This window comes from Ctenocephalides felis, unplaced genomic scaffold, assembly GCF_003426905.1.
Source record: "Ctenocephalides felis isolate EL2017-DRISC unplaced genomic scaffold, ASM342690v1 CF-g0.4_SCAFFOLD_01886, whole genome shotgun sequence".
Lineage (NCBI taxonomy): Eukaryota > Metazoa > Arthropoda > Insecta > Siphonaptera > Pulicidae > Ctenocephalides > Ctenocephalides felis.
The window spans coordinates 106,211,568-106,230,520 of record NW_020538040.1 but is presented as its reverse complement, the minus strand read 5'-3'; the positions used below and the strand labels follow the sequence as shown (position 1 = coordinate 106,230,520).

Genomic DNA, 18,953 nt, shown 5'->3' with positions numbered 1-18,953 from the left:
AAACTAATCAGCACGTCTCCTTATCAATACGAATCGAATGTTTTTTGAATTATTCAAATCGGTTGATTCGTGTTCCCGAAATCGTCGACGAAAATTTGTATCCGCACATACATACACACACGTACATACATACACACACACACATACACACACACATACACACACACACATACATCTATTTTTTCTAAGGTATGCCAAAATGTTCAGAAACCTCTGAAACGTAAAGATATATAAAAATTTTCATTTTTGATTTTTTTGCGATTACTATAACTTGCCCTACGGGAAGTTAATAAATATTTTACGTATTTCATATATTTCTATATATTTAACTTCCCCTAGTGTAAGTTATATTTGGGTCGAAAATCGAAAAAGAAATTTTTTGCATATCTTTACGTTTAAGGGATTTCTGAACATTTTGGCATACCTCAGAAATAATGGATGTGTGTGTAAATGTGTGGAGACAATTTTTCGTTGTCTATTTCGGGCGTACCGATTAGTTTTTGACGAAAACAGGTCTTGCGGCTTCGGAGATATGGAGCAAAAAGTATTAAAACGTCAGTTTTTAAGAGAACGAATCAACCGATGGGTAGAAGTGGTGATTAGATTTTGACAAAGCCGTTTCGGAGATAGATGTGCAAAAATTGGCAGTTTTTGAGAGAATTAAGCATCGGATTTGATTGATTTAATAAACTTTCTGCTTGTCTTGACGAAACGATTGCTTTTGAGGAAAGAACTTTTTTTATTTAATTTTTTTTTTAATTAAAAACATTTTTTTTTAATTATTGAAAAATAATTCGGATTTTAATTCTAATTCTAGCTAAAATGCTAAACATCACTTATATAATTCAAATAAATAATTTTAACTTTGCAATTTAGTTTATATAATATTTAGAAATATTACAATGTTTTTTATTTCAAATCGGATTGATAATGTTTTGTTTATTTACTTTTTATAAAATAAAAATAATGAAAGTTACTTCATTTATAATAATCTATTAGAAAATATTTAATTTTTTTTATACGAAAAGTTCCAGCAATTTGCCTTAAGGCACGATGCCATACATCACTAGTTACTTTTATATTTCAAATTTCAATCCTTTTAATTTTGTTTTGGATCACTTTAATTATTTATTCAGCGGACTGTAAGCGACAATTATCCCGTCACCATAAAAAGTGAATAAAAACAACTGCATATTTACTTTGTGATAAATATTGATCATATTTATTTACATGCATCTTCTTTCATTCCTTTTGCTAGACAAGTACAAGTAATAAAGTATTTACATTGACTCGGCCTAAATACAAAAGACCCTGGTCAAATCTCGACCAATTTTTTTATAATTATAACATAATATAAAAAAAGTATTTGGTAAAGCCCTGTACATAATTAAAATGTTTTCAATTCCTTTGAATAAAACACCGTAGTTGTCTCACAAATTAATAGGATATTTTAAAAGTAGCTGTTATTAAACGTTTACACTATTGTTAAATCATGCTGATCAACCACTAAAATTTTAAAATACCTTAAAGGATAAGAAAAAAAATTATCATAAAATCTACCCAGTCTTATAATAATCTTGACCAAATCTTACAATAATATCTAAGTTATTGGTACACATATGAAAATAGCAAACGTTTTGAGAAGAACTGCTGAATTATTAGTATGACCATGAATTTGTAATAATAGTATTTAATAAAAAAGGACTACTGCCATATTATTCAATTTTTTTGAAAAAAAAATTCTGAATAACAAATCATCTATTCAATTTATTTTTTGTATTTTTAATTTCGATGAATTTATAAATATTTATTTTATAATAAAAATATGCGTACTGCATAAAAAATAAAAAAAAACATCAGGTTATATTTTTGCAATGATATGAATAAAATATATTAGTTTTCATCCAATCCGTTCCTTATTGTATATACAAAAAATAAGACTATGAATCGTTAAGTTATTAAACAATTAAGCCAGTAATTTTAGTTATTACCGCTAAAATCAAGAAATTAGGAAAAAAAACAAAAAAAACAAATTCTAATTTAACGCGTATCGGTTATTTAGTTATTATAGTTTATGACACGAGATGTTTTACTACTTTGTTTAACAGCATGTACACTACTAAATAACCACTAGTTCATTATATTCATTGGTTTCCGACATTCCTATTATGAAAGAGTATTAATTTTACTGGCAGAGTTGTTATACCTTGCAAGCAATTAGTTTGATGCAACTGGTCATGACAAAGCCTTTGGTATATTATATTCACAGGGCATATTACGGCGTAGATGACATACTTGTTAGATATCACATTGCTTATAACTTACATATTTATGGACCGATACTGCTGCATAACAGACCAATGTTATGGCAAGGCTGGATGTTATGAAAAACGTTTCACACAAATTCGTCCTAAATATTGACAAAAACTATGTGATTGCTATGCACTGTGCAGTCAGGCGTTTTTCTCAAGATGTCAAATAAAAAACCTAACCAAGACACCGCACAAATGTCAAAAAGACGATCTTAGAGAAAAGGGTCTTTATGACCTAGGTTCATAACATACAAGTGACATTACAGTTTAAGTGTAAAACTGCCTGAATGCGCAGCAAATACATTACATTTTAACAGTATTGAGTATGATTCAGTAGCATAATGTATGGAAGCTGGAGCGTAACATGGCCTTGCCATAACAGTGGTCTGTTGTGCGACAGAATCGGCCCATTAATTTGTTATTATAAATGCACACAGAGTTCCGTATCTCCTAGTATTTGCCAGTTATAATTTTAGATTTGTTGGTAGTGAATTTTTTAAAAGCGGAGAGGTTAATGCTCGACTTGGATATGAGAGATAATTCGATCGAATTCAGGTAAAAACTGTCTCCAAACCAGTTGATATGATAGTAAATTACTGAAATAAAGTTTTGATTGACAAATAGAAATGCTTGTAAATTGTATTGCTAATACCTATATAAAATTTGTCATGCAATATAATAACATCAAATATTATACGCCATTAGCCCTTTTTCAATAAGTACGTGCTAACCAATTTGGCGTACATATGCAATCGTATTTTTTTAATAATTTACACAACGTTTAAATTTATGGCGAATAATTATTTATTATTATATAAATATATTAAATATAAATAAAATTCAAGCGTACAATCAAAATTCTACAATTAGGCATACATCAATAACGCCAATAATGTATTACTTGTATTCGGGAACAATATTTGCAAGAAGAAACACGAAACACATTTCACTACAGAAATTAGCTAGATCATCGATAACTATGCAATTTTTCTTTACTACAAATTGAATGCGTGACAAAAAATACAAACGCTCGGAGACACGAACCAGTTCATACTAACCACGCCGATTTGCAACTACTCGTTCTGAATTTTTTTTTCCCAGAATAAGAATTACTTCAATATAATAAAAAAAACATTAGTGTTTGTCCACTTAAAATAAAATACCAAAGTGATAGCAAAAACATTAATCTCTAAAAAAACACTTGAAAATTTGATCTAAATAGCTAAATCATAATTATTATTGATCAAAACAATTATTTACACCACCGGAAAGTTCGAGGGTCTTGTACCGAGCGATAGTCATATTTGATTTTTTTTTATTATTTTCGAACAGCAATCAGAACTTAATAGCCCTATAAGCTGTTGTGCTGATTTTGAATTAATACTAGTCTGTTTGACAGAAGGCAACCCAATCAGTTGTCACATTTCTGTACGATATATTATTATTACAATTTCTGCAATAGGGCGAGTATTTTTAATAGTGCAGCAATGCCGGGTGAGGGCTATTATCACTTGGAAACATATTGCTAGCTATATTTCCAAGTGAAAATCGTTGTCACTGCTGCCTGACTACCACTGCGTTACCACTGCTGCCACGGGACCTCTGAAACAAGTCCCGTGGCTCTTAACCGCTTATCTATGGGCGACCCCAGTAATGTATAAGTAAAGAGTGCATTTCCTACACTGATACAAAATGTGACTTGTTTTTAATCTATATTATATATATATATATATATATATATATATATATATATATATATAGTAGAGATGGGTAACTCACTCCGGAGTTATCACTCCGATACAACTCCTCCCCCGGAGTGAATCCGAGTGGAGTTGTTTGACAGGATTTGTCATATCCAACTTTCCTAAACTGGTACTAAATCTGTTAACTTGTGCAGACATTTACTGTTTTTGGCGTTTTTGCTTTGAGAAGAAAGCGGTCGCTTTCTCGATTCACAGGCAGTTTTATGACCTTTTAGGTATAAAACCCAAAATAATACCAATGTGTATTTTCCAGAAAATACAAAAGTATTACTTCAAAGATACAGAACAATGAAATTGTGTTCAAGTGTGAATAGCTCAAATGTATTTATATATATATATATATATATATATATATATATATATATATATATACGAGGTGTGTTCAAAAAGTACCCGGAATTACTAATAATTAAATTTCGCGGGTCTGGAGTGTCTGATTGTCAAAATTTTTTTTTATTGTGTTGGTATACATGCCCCTAAAGTATGATGAAATTTTCAGCTATATTCACTGTTTACTTTGTCTGTGGTAGTCGCTAAGGTTCGACGTGTTTTTCTGAGCTCGGCGATTTTTACAATGGAAGAATTGAAAAGTCAAAGAATTTGTATTAAATTTTGCGTAAAAAATGAAATAAAGTGTTGCAAAGTGCAAAAATTCACCAGATATGGCTCCGTGTGACTTTTTCCTATTCCCAAAGTTGAAGAGACCCATGAAAGGACAGCGGTTTTCCTCGATTGAAGAAAATCGCTGAGAGTGCTCAAGGACATATCAAAAAGTGAATATCAAGGGTGCTTCGAAAATTGGAAAAAACGCTGGCATAAGTGTATTATATCTGGGGGGGACTACTTTGAAGGGGACCACATTAATGTAGACGAATAAATAAATATTTTTTTGAAAAAACGAAAATTCCGGGTACTTTTTGAACAGACCTCGTATATATATATATTTACAATAATTAAATAGCAATAATAAAAAAAATTGAAATTTAGATATTTAGATGAAATTTTTAACTGTTTATTTCAAAAATAAAGTTATTGCTTTCAATTAAATCTAAACATTGCAATTTCGAATAGAATTTTCTCACATTTAAATTGTAATTAAACTGTAATTATATTAAATATATTGCACAGGCACGTGCTTGTATGCCTTAAAATTGTAGCTTATTAATTTAAATTTTAATGAATTGATATTGTTCTACTCATCATATCACAAAAGCAACTTTTGACACAGATTTTGGCTATAATATTTTCTCAAACTTTAATAAATTTTTAACATTAAACTAATTGTCGTACGGTCATAAGGTAAATCGGCAAAATAAGAACTTTTAACAGTTAATTCAAAATCCCAAATATCTTTTGAACAGTTTCTGATTTTTGTAAATCAATTCAATATTGTGAGCTAAACCGTGGACGAAAAGTTTTACATTTTTTTGCAAATTATAAAGAAACTGCTCAGCGGATTGGCGCTCAAAACTGAGAAAAGATAATCCACATTGAAGACGACATCAATTGGCATGTAAATTTTTGAAATCAGTCTAGCCGTTTTTACGGCAGAAAATCTGTTCACATACACACACACATATACTTTTTCTAAATTTGGTCTCATTCACAATTTTAAAAGTTGACACAACTCGAATAAATTAAGCTAAATCTGTATTTTCAAATGGAAATCGTTGTTGTATGTTTATTCATTTATAATTATATCTAACCACTTTTTCATAAATATGTATAAATAGGCCCATATCAGGGAACTCTAATTGCTTTCTTAAGAGACTGTAATAAACCCTTTTGTTTATGTTTGATGTAAATATCGTGAAAGCGTCTTCTATGAGTCCGCGGGCAAGGTATGGGTTTTCTTGGGTCCTGATCTCGGCCCACCGGAAGAAAATACAAGACCCTTCTTATCGGAACACCCTAAGCTAACAATAAGTAACTAGATCATTATTATCGATATATTTCTCGTTGCAAAGTATTAATCACGTCAACTGGAAACATTTGTTTGTTTATTATTACAAGATTTTCATGGTCTGGAGCAATCGATATGGATACCCTTGTAATGATGCTCGTGTATCAAAATATAAATTAATTGATGTAGTTAATTATTTCAGATTATGGGAACGGAAAAATAAGATATATATATATATATACATATATATATATATATATATATATATATATATATATATATATATATAGTGAAACGTCGGATGTATTACTAAATATTTAAATAGTGGCATATACTACTACACAGCAAAATGAAATTTCACTCCATAGTTCCAAGGTAAATATAATATTACTATGAATTAAATATACAAAACAAAAATAATAGTATTTTGCATATATAAAAAAATATGGTAACTCAACTCAGCATATTTCAAAACTGTTAAATAAAACTATATTTGAGTGTATATATAATATAACCTTAAAGAAGCATTTTTTTGGACATTATTGGCACGCAGTTTTAAATTAAATGAAAGAAACTAGTGGTGTATGACATCGTGCCTTAAGGCAAATTGCTGGAACTTCCCGTACTAAAAATTATTATTTTCTTAAAAACGATCAACATTTTTGAAAAAAAATTACTTCGAAAAAATTAGATTTTTGAGAAACTAATAAATTTGACAAAAAATTACTTTTTAAAAAAAAAAAAAAAAAATATTTGAAAAAAAAAATTTTTTTGAAAGAAAATTTTTTTTTAAAAAACAAAAAAAATTTTTGAAAAAAAAATGTTTTCTTCATTTTGACATATTTTGGAAATTCTGAACTTTTTTTCAAAGCAATCGTACTGCTTGAACTGCATAGAGACGAAATGTCACAGCGCAAGTGCCGCGCCGCCGTCTAACGCATAAGCATTGGTACGGAACCCATAGAAATGTAAAAAAAAATATACTTATTGTTAAAATCTCTATAAAATATCTGATAATTTGATGTTTATATGTCTAATGATCATTTTTAACCGCCGAATGGCATTTTTTTTACTTTTTTTATTAGATCTCCGAAACCGCTAGACCTGCCTTTATGAAAATTTGATCAATTCATCTTGTCAATACAAGTAAAATGTTTTTTGAATTATTCAAATCGGAGGCTCCGTTCTCTTAAAAACTGAGTAACCGTTTTCGGCACTTTTTGCCCCGTATCTTCCGAACGGCTAGACTTGCCTTCGCCAAAAACTAATCAGCACATCTCCTATCAATACGAATCGCATGTTTTTTGAATTATTCAAATCGGTTGATCCGTGTTTCCGAAATCGTCGACGAAAATTTGTATCCGCACACACATACATACACGCACACACACACACATACACACACACACACACACACATACATCCATTTTTTCTAAGGTATGCCAAAATATTCAGAAACCTCTGATACGTAAAGATATATAAAAATTTTCATTTTCGATTTTTGTGCGATTACTATAACTTGCCCTACGGGAAGTTAATAAATATTGATCAATGAGAAATAACAATTGTTTTTAACATTTTCAAATAGATAATTATAATCACTATATATTTTATCATTCATAAAATATACAGCGACGATCTCATCGCTCAAAACACTTGAGAAGTTTGCATTAGCAGGATGTGCCGAATAAATCCATCTGAGGATATATTTCTTACGATTAGAATAACGCATTTGAAATATATACATTTTCAAATTGATTTGTAAATTTAAAATTCATATTTGAAGTATAAAACCTTGTATATTTTTGAAAATTAAAAAAAAAATACTGAAAATTTTGAAATTTGCTTGAACCGTAAAGTATACTTCAAAAATTAGTACACATTCTTAAAATTTTTATCAAATCTCTGATAATTTGATGTGCATATGTCTAATGATCATTTTTGACGGCTAAATATCTTTTTTTTTTTACTTTTTTCTCTGTATCTCCAAAACCGCTAGACCTGTCTTACCAAAAATTTTACCAATTTTTTTATTTGGCCAATACAAGTAAAATGTTTTTGAATCATTCAAATCGGATACTCCGTTCTCTTATATCCAAACATACGCACACACACATACATCAATTTTTTCTGAAGTATGCCAAAATGTTCAGAAACCTTCAAAACGTGAAGATATGCAAAAAATTTCCAAAGATGGCAAATTATGCATAATTTGCCAAAGACATATTGTAGGAGTTAATGATGGCGATTTGTGGAATTATGATTGAGACAGTCACGATCAAAATGTAAAGATAAATTTGAAATATATAGTTCAACATGGAACCTTTTAATATTAGACAGATATAAAATATTTTTTTTCAAAAACATGCAAAAAGCAATAAAACAATAGTTTTTGTTAAAGTTAGTATTAATATTGCAACAATATAAGTCTAAATGTTAATAAAACATTTTAATTTTGCAATTGTTTCTAATAAAATAGATTAAATTTAATTCGTATTTATTTTTTGAACAGCTACGCGCCTAGTAACATATTCACAAAATTTCAAAAAGTAGATAAGGAAATAAAGAATTACCTACTGAATCAATTATTTAAAAATATGTTTCAATTATTTATAATAATTATATAATTAAATTTTAAAAAAATGAAATAATGCAACGTTTAGTGAGATTATTGTATTTATGAAAACAATATATTGTTCAAACAATTAGTGAGAAAATTAGAATACATTTTTAGACATATTGGATCATCAAAATATTAATATTAAAATAAATGAAGACGTTCTGATAAAGAACGAAATGATTTTTTTCTGTTAGAAAAACGAAATAAATTATGAGAATTGTGGATAAAATCGATAATAAAAAAAATTGAAGTAAAACTATTTTAAGCGCACCTATAGTGTAAATTCGTACAAATGCAACGGAAGTCCGTTACGCCCGAACTGTTCGTCATTCGCTCCCGATGAGATCATTTTTATACGGGTCGATTGTGATTAGTCGTCGTATATGTCAATAGAGATCTGTCGTTGTATGCGTACCGACATGAACGTTATATGCGTACCGGCATCAACGTTGTATGCGTATCGATATCAACAAAAATATCGGCATAAATAAATAAACATTTGAATGTTACATCGTAGTACAAATCTTGATTTAATGAAAAATGCCTGAATCAGAAAAATATTTTACCCTGTTCCTTAAACATAATAAAACAAATTAATCATTAGGGCCGTGTACTAAACGTAAGTTTATTGGTTAAAAATTATTTCTATATTATTCGTAGTTTCTATAAATCTTTGAAATTATTAAAATGAAAAATATTTGTTAGGCAAGACAGATATTACAGCTGTTCAAAGAATGAATATCGCTAGCATTCGTGTAAACGAATATTATAGAATTTATTAATCAGCAATTACTTCATTTCTCTAATGAAGGTTCTTTTCTAAATGCAACTGAAGTTGATTGTGAATACTCTTTGTTGAAATTTTGCAATTCGTAATATGAAATACTTATTTTGATAATTATTGCGCTTCCTCCATGTGCATAACCATCTGGATGTGGTGTGTGATATACATTATAATAGGGAATTCTGAGATGAGAATAATTAGTGAAATGTATTTCACTGATTAATAGTATGTCAATTTTGTCCATTGATAAAAATAAGATGATTTCGTTTTTGTGAGAATGAAGACCATTTGCATCCCATAAAGCTATTCTTAGTAGTTGTGCCATTATTTTATTTCATTAATTAATGACGAAAGCATGTTCAAAATCATTTCATTTTGTTGCATGAGTTGTTCGAACATTTTTTTAAATTCTGATAAGAATTGTGACAGTTGGCCGTCCATGTTGGAATGATTGTTTATATTGGCATATGATGCTTGCTGACGTAGTGCTTGTGCATAGCTCAAATGATCGGATGAATATGCCGGTTTGTTTATGTTATGATTTTGACTTCTAGGTTTGGTCGGGATTGCGCTGATACGATTATTAACTGTTGTTTCCATTTTATGATTTTTGTTGATAAGTTCTAGATAATATGAGCATTGTCGGTAGTTTGCGTTGTGCGGTCCTTGGCAAAAGTAACATGTACCAGGCGCTTCTTTGGGTTTTTCACACAATTGTGTTGGATGGGGGCCCCCGCATCTAAGACATACAAATGGCCGATTGCAGTATCGTTTTGAGCAATTGACATCTTGCGCATTGGATAATGTTTGAATTTTTAAATGGAGTTTCAAAATGTATAACTTGATTTAATAACCTGTTTATTTTGAAAATTGAAGCGTTATTTATGTTCGGTTCGAGATCCACGTAGAACATATTAAGTGGGTGTTTTGTTTTAGGTTGCAAAACATTTAATATGTTACGCACTTTATGTATTCCTTCTTTTTCAATCGCTTTTTTAATTTCATTTATATCTGTACTATGATGCATGTATTATGCATGTACCACTCGATACGATCTTTCTGACTTTATTTGATATGTGTGATATACTGCGTTGCGTTCTTGCAAGTAATGAATAAATTTTCTGTAATTATCGGCACTATCCACTTTAATCTTGACAATTTGGTGCGGCAGGATTTTTGTTGTATATTGTCCACTAGTAAACACTGTGTTTAAACTACTAATCATTAATTTAAAATCACTAACACCATATAGAAAAACAGGCGGAGTAACTTGTGTTTTAATTATGTTACTATTTGTTTCCTGATTATTGTTATCTTCATTAATAAGTGTGTCGAATCTTTTGGACGTAGGAGTTAAATTAGCATTGTTATTTGCAAAACGTTTTCTTTTTAAACCGTGGGCAACCTGCTGCCACGGGTTTGGGTTAATTGATTCATTTGGTTCATTTGATTCATTTATTTTATTGCTTTGTTTACTCACGTTCAATTGTGAAGTCATTTGAGAACTTGACGTATCCATATTAAATTGTGTTTTTGCAAACTTTTGAAGCTTTTGAATAAATTCTGAATTTGTTTGCGAATCATCAGATAATACTTCAGGCGAAAGGAGCATATATAAAATAAACTAAACTTCTATAAAACACTAAATTATTCAATTCACTTCACTGATGAAATATATAAATTATAATGTTCACTACTATCGAAAATATGATTATGTAATGGTTTAACTCACAACAGACGATGTGACCTGTTCGGCTGATGCCGATGGAATCAATTCAATCATTTATTCAATCGCATGTGAACCCTACGCGAACTCTTTTTTTATCATAATTTTATTATAAAATCAATATAAATTTGTAGATTAAACTTTTGTCACTATTGGTATCAATACATATTTAAACTCGATAAATCGACTTTGTTGTTAAACATAAATAAATTTGAAAACCAATGAAAACATTTTAATAAAAAACTGTAAAAATAATAATAATAAACAATATCTATGCATACAATATTCTTCACAGAATATCTACATAATGCTCCTTGAAACACAATTTTCCGACAATTTCCTTTATATTGTTCACTAGGAAAAAATCATCTTTATTGCTGTATAAAGCACGCAAGGTAGCTACTAGATTATTCTTGAATATTTATGATAAACGTGGGCCCCCTTCCACCGCAGCTGTAATTTTTATAGTAGAATTTCAACGACGTTTTGTACCCTTTGTACAGAATTCACTACTAAATACAAAATTTTTTGTACGCTGTGAGTAGTACTGCATGTTATTGTGCCTCTAGGAAGATTGCATTAATTCAAAAACATATCCGAGATGAATAAAATTAAACAAATTTATATATATATATATATATATATATATATATATATATATATATATATATATATATATATAATAAGAATATATATTCTGCAAACCTTGTAACATTTAATAAACTTTTTTAAATACAAAATGGCCCAATTTGTATTAGATTATTATTAATAGATTTGGATAGCGTTTTTTTGCATGTTCTTACAATTAATTTTGTACAAATTGTCTGATTAAAAGATGTTTTAAATATATGTCGCCTATGACTCAATAACTAGATCTAATAAGGAGAACCCGCGCGTTGCTCGTCTCGGATTTTGATGAAATTTGGCACAATGGTATATTTGATGCCCAAACTGACCATGGTAAAATGTTAGAGGCTTATGAAAAACGGGTTAATTATAAAAATTAATTAAAGTTTGCATTTTAGCAGCGCGCGTTATGCATAGCTGGCAATGCTATTCCTTATCAATAGCAGATTGGCCGACTGGCTATCGTCGTGGAATTCTAATTTTTGCTCCGGGGTTCAATTCCCAATTCAGATATATTTTTTTTATTAATTTTGTTTGATATTTATAATTTCACGTGTAAATGATACTAACATTTATTTGAGTTTTTGATTAATTTTATATTTTTCGCTAAATATTCCATAATAAAGTCCTCCGTAACTCCTATAAATTTTTATTTTGATATTACTTATAAAACCTACGATCATATAAATTCCTGAAACATTAAAATTTTGTATTAATAACAGCAATAATACGAAAGAATAGATATAATTTATTTCCATATGAAAACTATGTTCAAATTTACAAGTGTGGGGATTGTACTTATCGTGAAATAAGAAAAGCTTAGAAACTGCAGTGAATAAATTTTATTAATAACGTTTTCAAGTCATATGTCAAAAAGAATATTTTTTATTTCATGGGCTGGTCAAACGTACAAAGTATCATCCTCATAATAGTAAATTTGAACATAGTTTGGAAATTTGGCTAAATTTGGAAATCTCTTCTTCCGTATTATTGCTGTTATTAATACAAAATTATAATGTTTCAGGAATCACTAAACATTTATATGATCGTAAGTTTTATAAGTAATATCAAAATAAAAATTGACAGGTGTTACGGAGGACTTTATTATGGAATATTCAGCAAAAATATAAAATTAATTTTCATAGGCCTCTAATATTTTACCATTGTGCCAAGTTTCATCAAAATCCGAGACGAGCAACGCGCGGGTTCTCCTTATAAGTCATTTAACAATCGAGATCAGGAACCAGAAATTTCCTTTAAGTTGAATAGCGAAATAAATTTTATGGGTAATATCAATATAAAATTTGTTATGTAATAAAATAACACCATACATTAACACGTTCACGCTGGCGTGGGCCACCGGTGACCCGTACGAGACTTTTCTACCGGGCAGCGCGAGCCACCGACAACCCGTATTTCGAAGGCAATAACCACGAGCCGCAACGCAAAAAAACATACCAAAATCGGCCCCGCAGTGAAGGTATTAATATTATTCATATTTATATCATGGAGTTAAAACCATTGGATAAAATTATTGGTAAAAACTACCAATACGTTAAATATATAAAAAAAATTATAAAATGCTGAATGTTGCATAGTATATGTATAAATACGTAATGTAGCATGCACTAAAACCTAGAAATATGAAAATTCAATTTTTCAATAGAATAACAATTGTGTATAATTCATATATAGTAATTGTATGTTTGAAAATTTGTACGATTTTGTAGTTTTATGACTATCTGATTTTTTTTTTTAAATTCATTCTGTTCGCAAATTGTCGAAAAAATCTTTGAATATCTGTACGATACAATAATTCTGACAAATTAAAATTCCAGCAATTCGAAGCTCGTCTTTATGCAAATGTGATGGATTTTAGCAGGGTTGTTATAATGAAAATGTTATTGATAGTAATATTATATTATTATTACATTAGTAAATAATTGTTAAGATCTTCTCGATAACCACTCGTAACCGTATTAGTTTACCATTTGCCGTTCTTCAATACGGACTAAATATTTTGGCGTACGTGTGTTATCATATTAGTTTTAATAATACATTGGTCAAATCCATCGGAAATAATTATTTAGTATCATAAAAAATATCAAATATTAACATAATTATATATATATATATATATATATATATATATATATATATATATAACCCCGTTACTCTATCACTTGTCTTCGGTAATATTCTTTGCGAAGAGTAATACGTAACACAATTTACTACAAAAATTAGCTAATAAACGATGATTGATCCTTTACTACAAATGATACGAATGACAAAGAAACACAAACGCCACGTAACGCGCAGAAACACGTACCCGTTTATACTAAACTAAAATAGTACATGATTTTTTCAAAACAACCACAAAAATGACGCCATCTACAAGTGATACTATAAAAGTTTTCATGACAAGATCTGAATAGGGCCGGCCGTGGTCCCGTGGTAAGAACGTGGGCTAGCAAATCCTAGTCCCGGGTTCGAATCCAACCTCGGTCGGTTCGGTATCAAAGCAGCTTGATACCAAATTTTCACTTGAAGTCATAGATTTCAAATATGATTTCAAGTGAAAATGGCCTTTCGTGGGCATAGCTGTAGTGGCAACATGCCACTTGGAAGTAAAGAGGTACTAAGATTGTATCGCTTTGAAATACAAAAGGAAGTCGAGTTGTATCCCTATACAACAGAAAAATGTAAGGCTCTGACATCGTGCAACCATGATTGAGTGCATTTTCAACTCAACCCACGGACCTGCCCTTGGAAGAAATATTCGTAAAAAAAAAAATGTAATAAACAGTAAAAATATGTAAAGAAAAAGTAAAATATATGTAGTATGTAAGATAAGAAGAAAAAATAATTAGTAATAAAGTTTAAAAAAAAAAAAAAAAAATACGTTTCCATATTGAACTCGGGCATTACACAGTGGTACAAACGTTGAATTAGAAATTTCGTTTAGATTTTAGGCATTTTTACTTAAAGTTTTAAGTCGAATTCGATTTCGCGATAATGAAAAATAGCCATATGTGGGATAATTCATAAAAAGTTATAATTATTATAAATTAAATGGAATAAAAACGCTCAATGGCGGGGAATCGAACCCCTGTCACCCGTTTGACAGGCGTGGACACCGACCACTACACTACTGAGAACATGCTTTTGTACTACCAAAAACAAAAACGTAAAAATGGGGAATGATTTATAAAGATTTATAATTATTATTAATTATAATTATTATTTGAAAAGAAAAAAAAATTTCATTACACAACAGTAATGAATTTATTTTGATTACAAAAATGAAGTGTTTTTTAGTTAAACTTTTCTAATTATAAGTAAATGAAAGTAAATCTAAAGTAAACACTGGATCAAAGAGTTCTTAAATATATATATTTACTACTAAATAGGAGTAATATATATATATATTACTCCTATTTAATAATATACAGTCATCCCTTATAACTAACTAATAAAATAGCTAACTTATTCTATTCTTAAATTTTTAATACAATTTTTAATAGATTAAATAACTAATTTAATTGAATTAATAAATTAACTTAGCTTATGTGTCTATAAATATTTTTGGCACTCAAATAAATATTTAGTTACATCTTTATATATTCTTATATTTTTCAATGCTAATAATATTGTCATGTTTGTTCGAAAAACTATATTTTTTTGTTCTAAGCGTTGGTAAAGCATTTTTCTCTGTATTGTATACTTCTTGCATCGAAAAACGATATGATCCATGTTTTCTGGTCTTCCCTCTTCGCAGTCGCACTCTTCAGTCAAAATGCTCTATTTTTTTATGTGACCAATTCGCATTCTTATAACGGTACTGAAGTGCATGCGGTTTTCAGTTATTTTCTGAAACCACGGTTTCGGATGAATATCTGGATTTATTTCATGATATATCTTCCCTTTTCTTTGACTTATGTTGTCGAATATACTTTGCTGTTTGTCGTTTTCTTCTTTCATGACTATTTTATTAATATCTGCTGATAGAATACTGTCTACTTCGGTTCCCAAATAACATCCCTCCTTGGCCAGCTCGTCCGCTTTTTCATTTTCGATTATTCCTGCATGTCCCTTTTTCGACATAAATTTTAGGTCAAATCCTAGCATTTTTAGACTCATAGTTTTATCTATTATTTCATATACTAATTTATTTGCTCTTTCGTTAGTTCTTTTTATAGCTTCTAGAGCTGATTTACAGTCAGATAAAATAGCACTCTTTGTAGATTGTTCTGCTTCTATTATGTATATTTATTGCTATTTTGATGGCCGTCATCTCGGCAGTGAAACTGGAACCACTTTTGGGCAATTTATATTTCTGTTCCATATTGAGTCGGGGTACATACACGGCGCAACCAGCACCTTTTTTCTTTCATCCATCCGTAAAAATATGTGTATAATTTGGATGTGTTTTATTTATTTCTTGTTTGAATATAAAGTTCATTTTGTCTCTTTGTAACAAAGGATTGTCAGTAATTTTATTTAATATTAATTTATTTTGGTTTACCCAGCTATATTCCAAAGGATAGCATAATTGGCAATCTAGATCTTGCGCTATTAACTGTTTATATTTATTAATCCATAGGTAGCTACTGACTAAGATCGGGTTTTCTTGTCTGCTCCAATATGTATTTCCCTCACATAATTCCTCTAGATTATTCAATTTTTGTATCACTATTTCGTCATTTCAGCTTACCTTCGATGTTAAATATTTTTTTGATATTATTTTCCACCTTGATTCTAGAGGTAATTCTCCGGACTCTGCTAATAGTGTATTTATTGGAGAGGATTTCAGCGCACCTAATGAAATTCGTATTTCTGAGTATTGAGTTTTGTTCAATTTATCTATATCTCGTTTGGTAAGATTTTTACTCATGAAGCTATTGGTATCTAGATGACAACTTATCAATGATTTATATATGTTTCGACAAATTGCCGGATGTGCTCTCCATTTCATATTGCAAATTGTCTTCAATATATTTATACCCTTCTCACATTTTATACATATGTTTAATATCTGGCTCTCAAATTTGATTTTTTTGTCATATGTTATTCCTAGTATTTTATGTTCATCCATAACTGAAAACTTGTGTTTGCCCAATTGAATGTCACCAATATGATCGTACTTCATATGCCTACTAAATTTCATCACTACCGATTTTTTGTGTGTTAATTCTAGTCCATTGTATTTTACCATTCTTCCAACTGTGATACACTGTTGCTCATGTACTCCTGACATTTCTCCCAATCCTTATCTGTTACGTAGAGGTTATATGTATATATGTCATATGTATATATGTTGAAAAGTATGGGGCTTAATCATGATCCTTGCGGGACCCTATGTTGTTATAATCATTAGTAATAGAATGAAGTAAAATAACTCCCCGGCGGGGAATCAAACCCCAGTCTCCCGCGTAACAGGCGGGGATACTGACCGCTATACTACCGAGGACAGGCTTTCGTAGAACCCATCACAAAAATGTCAATATGTGGAATGATTTATAAAGATTTATAATTATTAGTTATAAAATGAAACACTTCCCGGCGGGGAATCGAACCCCGGTCTCCCGCGTGACTGGCGGGTCACTGACCACTATACTACCGAAGACATGCTTTTGTAAAACTGATTTGAATGATTTATAAAGATTTATAATTATTAGTTATAAAATGAAACACTCCCCGGCGGGGAATCAAACCCCGGTCTCCCGCGTGACAGGCGGGCATACTGACCACTATACTACCGAGGACAAGCTTTTGTACAACCGATAACAAAAATGTCAATATGATGAATGATTTATAAAGATTTATAATTATCTTCTATATATATAAAAATTAATCGGGTTTTCCTTCCAGACGAAATAACTCCAGAACGCACGAACCGATTTCGACAATTTTGCATTCGTTGGAAAGGTCTCGGGCTCCGCAACGTTTATAGCTAAGAAAATTAGTTGTGCATGGCATCGTGCCTTAATGCAAGCTGCTGGAACTTCACGCACCGTAATTAAAAATTCGAGTAATAACATTAGCGAGAATTATCAGAATTATGCTTGGTTAAGTCCGGAAGGTTTATAGCTAAGAAAATTAGTGGTGCATGGCATCGTGCCCTAATGCAAATTGCAGGAACTTCATGCACCGTAATTAAAAATTCGAGTAATAAAAATAATCAACAATTGGTTTAAATAATTTCAAATAGATTATCTACGTATATATAAAAATAAGTCGGGTTTTCTTTCCTGACGATATAACTCCAGAACGCACAAACCGATTTCGACAATTTTGCATTCGTTGGAAAGGTCTCGGGCTCCGCAACGTTTATAGCTAAGAAAATTAGTTGTGCATGGCATCGTGCCTTAATGCAAGCTGCTGGAACTTCAAACACCGTAATTAAAAAATCGAGTAATAACATTAGCGAGAATTATCAGAATTATGCTTGGTTATGTCAACGAGCAATTCTTGCCGCAAAGAATAATGATGTATACGCACTGAATTTCACCATTGAATCAAAAATTTCTGGCGATTTGGTGACAAACCAATGATTCCGACTGGTCTTCCGTTTGACTTCAAACGATTGCAATTTCCAGTTTGCCTTGCGTTCGCAATAACAAGCCGCAAGGCCAATCGCTCAGTGTTTGCGGGATGAATTTCAAATAGATTATTTAGAAAATCATTGCTTTTCACATGGGCAGTTATACGTTGCCTGATCACGAGTTGGAAAACCTTCCGCTTTGTTTGTGTTACCGTCAGACCAAAAAACAAAAATGTGGTTTACCAAAGAGCACTTTAATGAAACGGATAATTTGCGGATTCACTTTCATTTACTTAGAGAAGTGCAACTAAAAAACACTTCATTTTTGTAATCGAAATAAATTCATTACTGTTGTATAATAAAACAAAAAATTTCTTCATCTTTCTCACGAAACCATATGGTGGCGAAACGAAGTTCGTCGGGTTTGCTAGTTAGTAATAAAATGAAGTATTCCCCGGCGGGGAATCGAACTCCGGTCTCCCGCGCGACAGGCGGGGATACTGACCACTATACTACCGAGGACAGGCTTCCCATCACAACAATGTCAATATGTGGAATGATTCATAAAGATTTATAATTATTAGTAATAAAATGAAGTACTCCACGGCGGGGCATCGAACCCCTGTCTCCCGCGTGACAGGCGGGGATACTGACCACTATACTACCGAGGACAG

General features: G+C 30.6%; 2 non-coding genes across 2 annotated transcripts; both read right to left on the bottom strand.

Annotated features, from left to right (window-relative positions):
• Positions 1 to 17,428: 17,428 nt before the first annotated feature.
• Positions 17,429 to 17,500, bottom strand: Trnad-guc. Its single transcript has one exon. It is a non-coding gene; the product is annotated as a tRNA-Asp (tRNA).
• Positions 17,501 to 18,729: 1,229 nt separating this feature from the next.
• On the bottom strand, positions 18,730 to 18,801 carry Trnad-guc. The gene has a single exon. It is a non-coding gene; the product is annotated as a tRNA-Asp (tRNA).
• Positions 18,802 to 18,953: the final 152 nt, after the last annotated feature.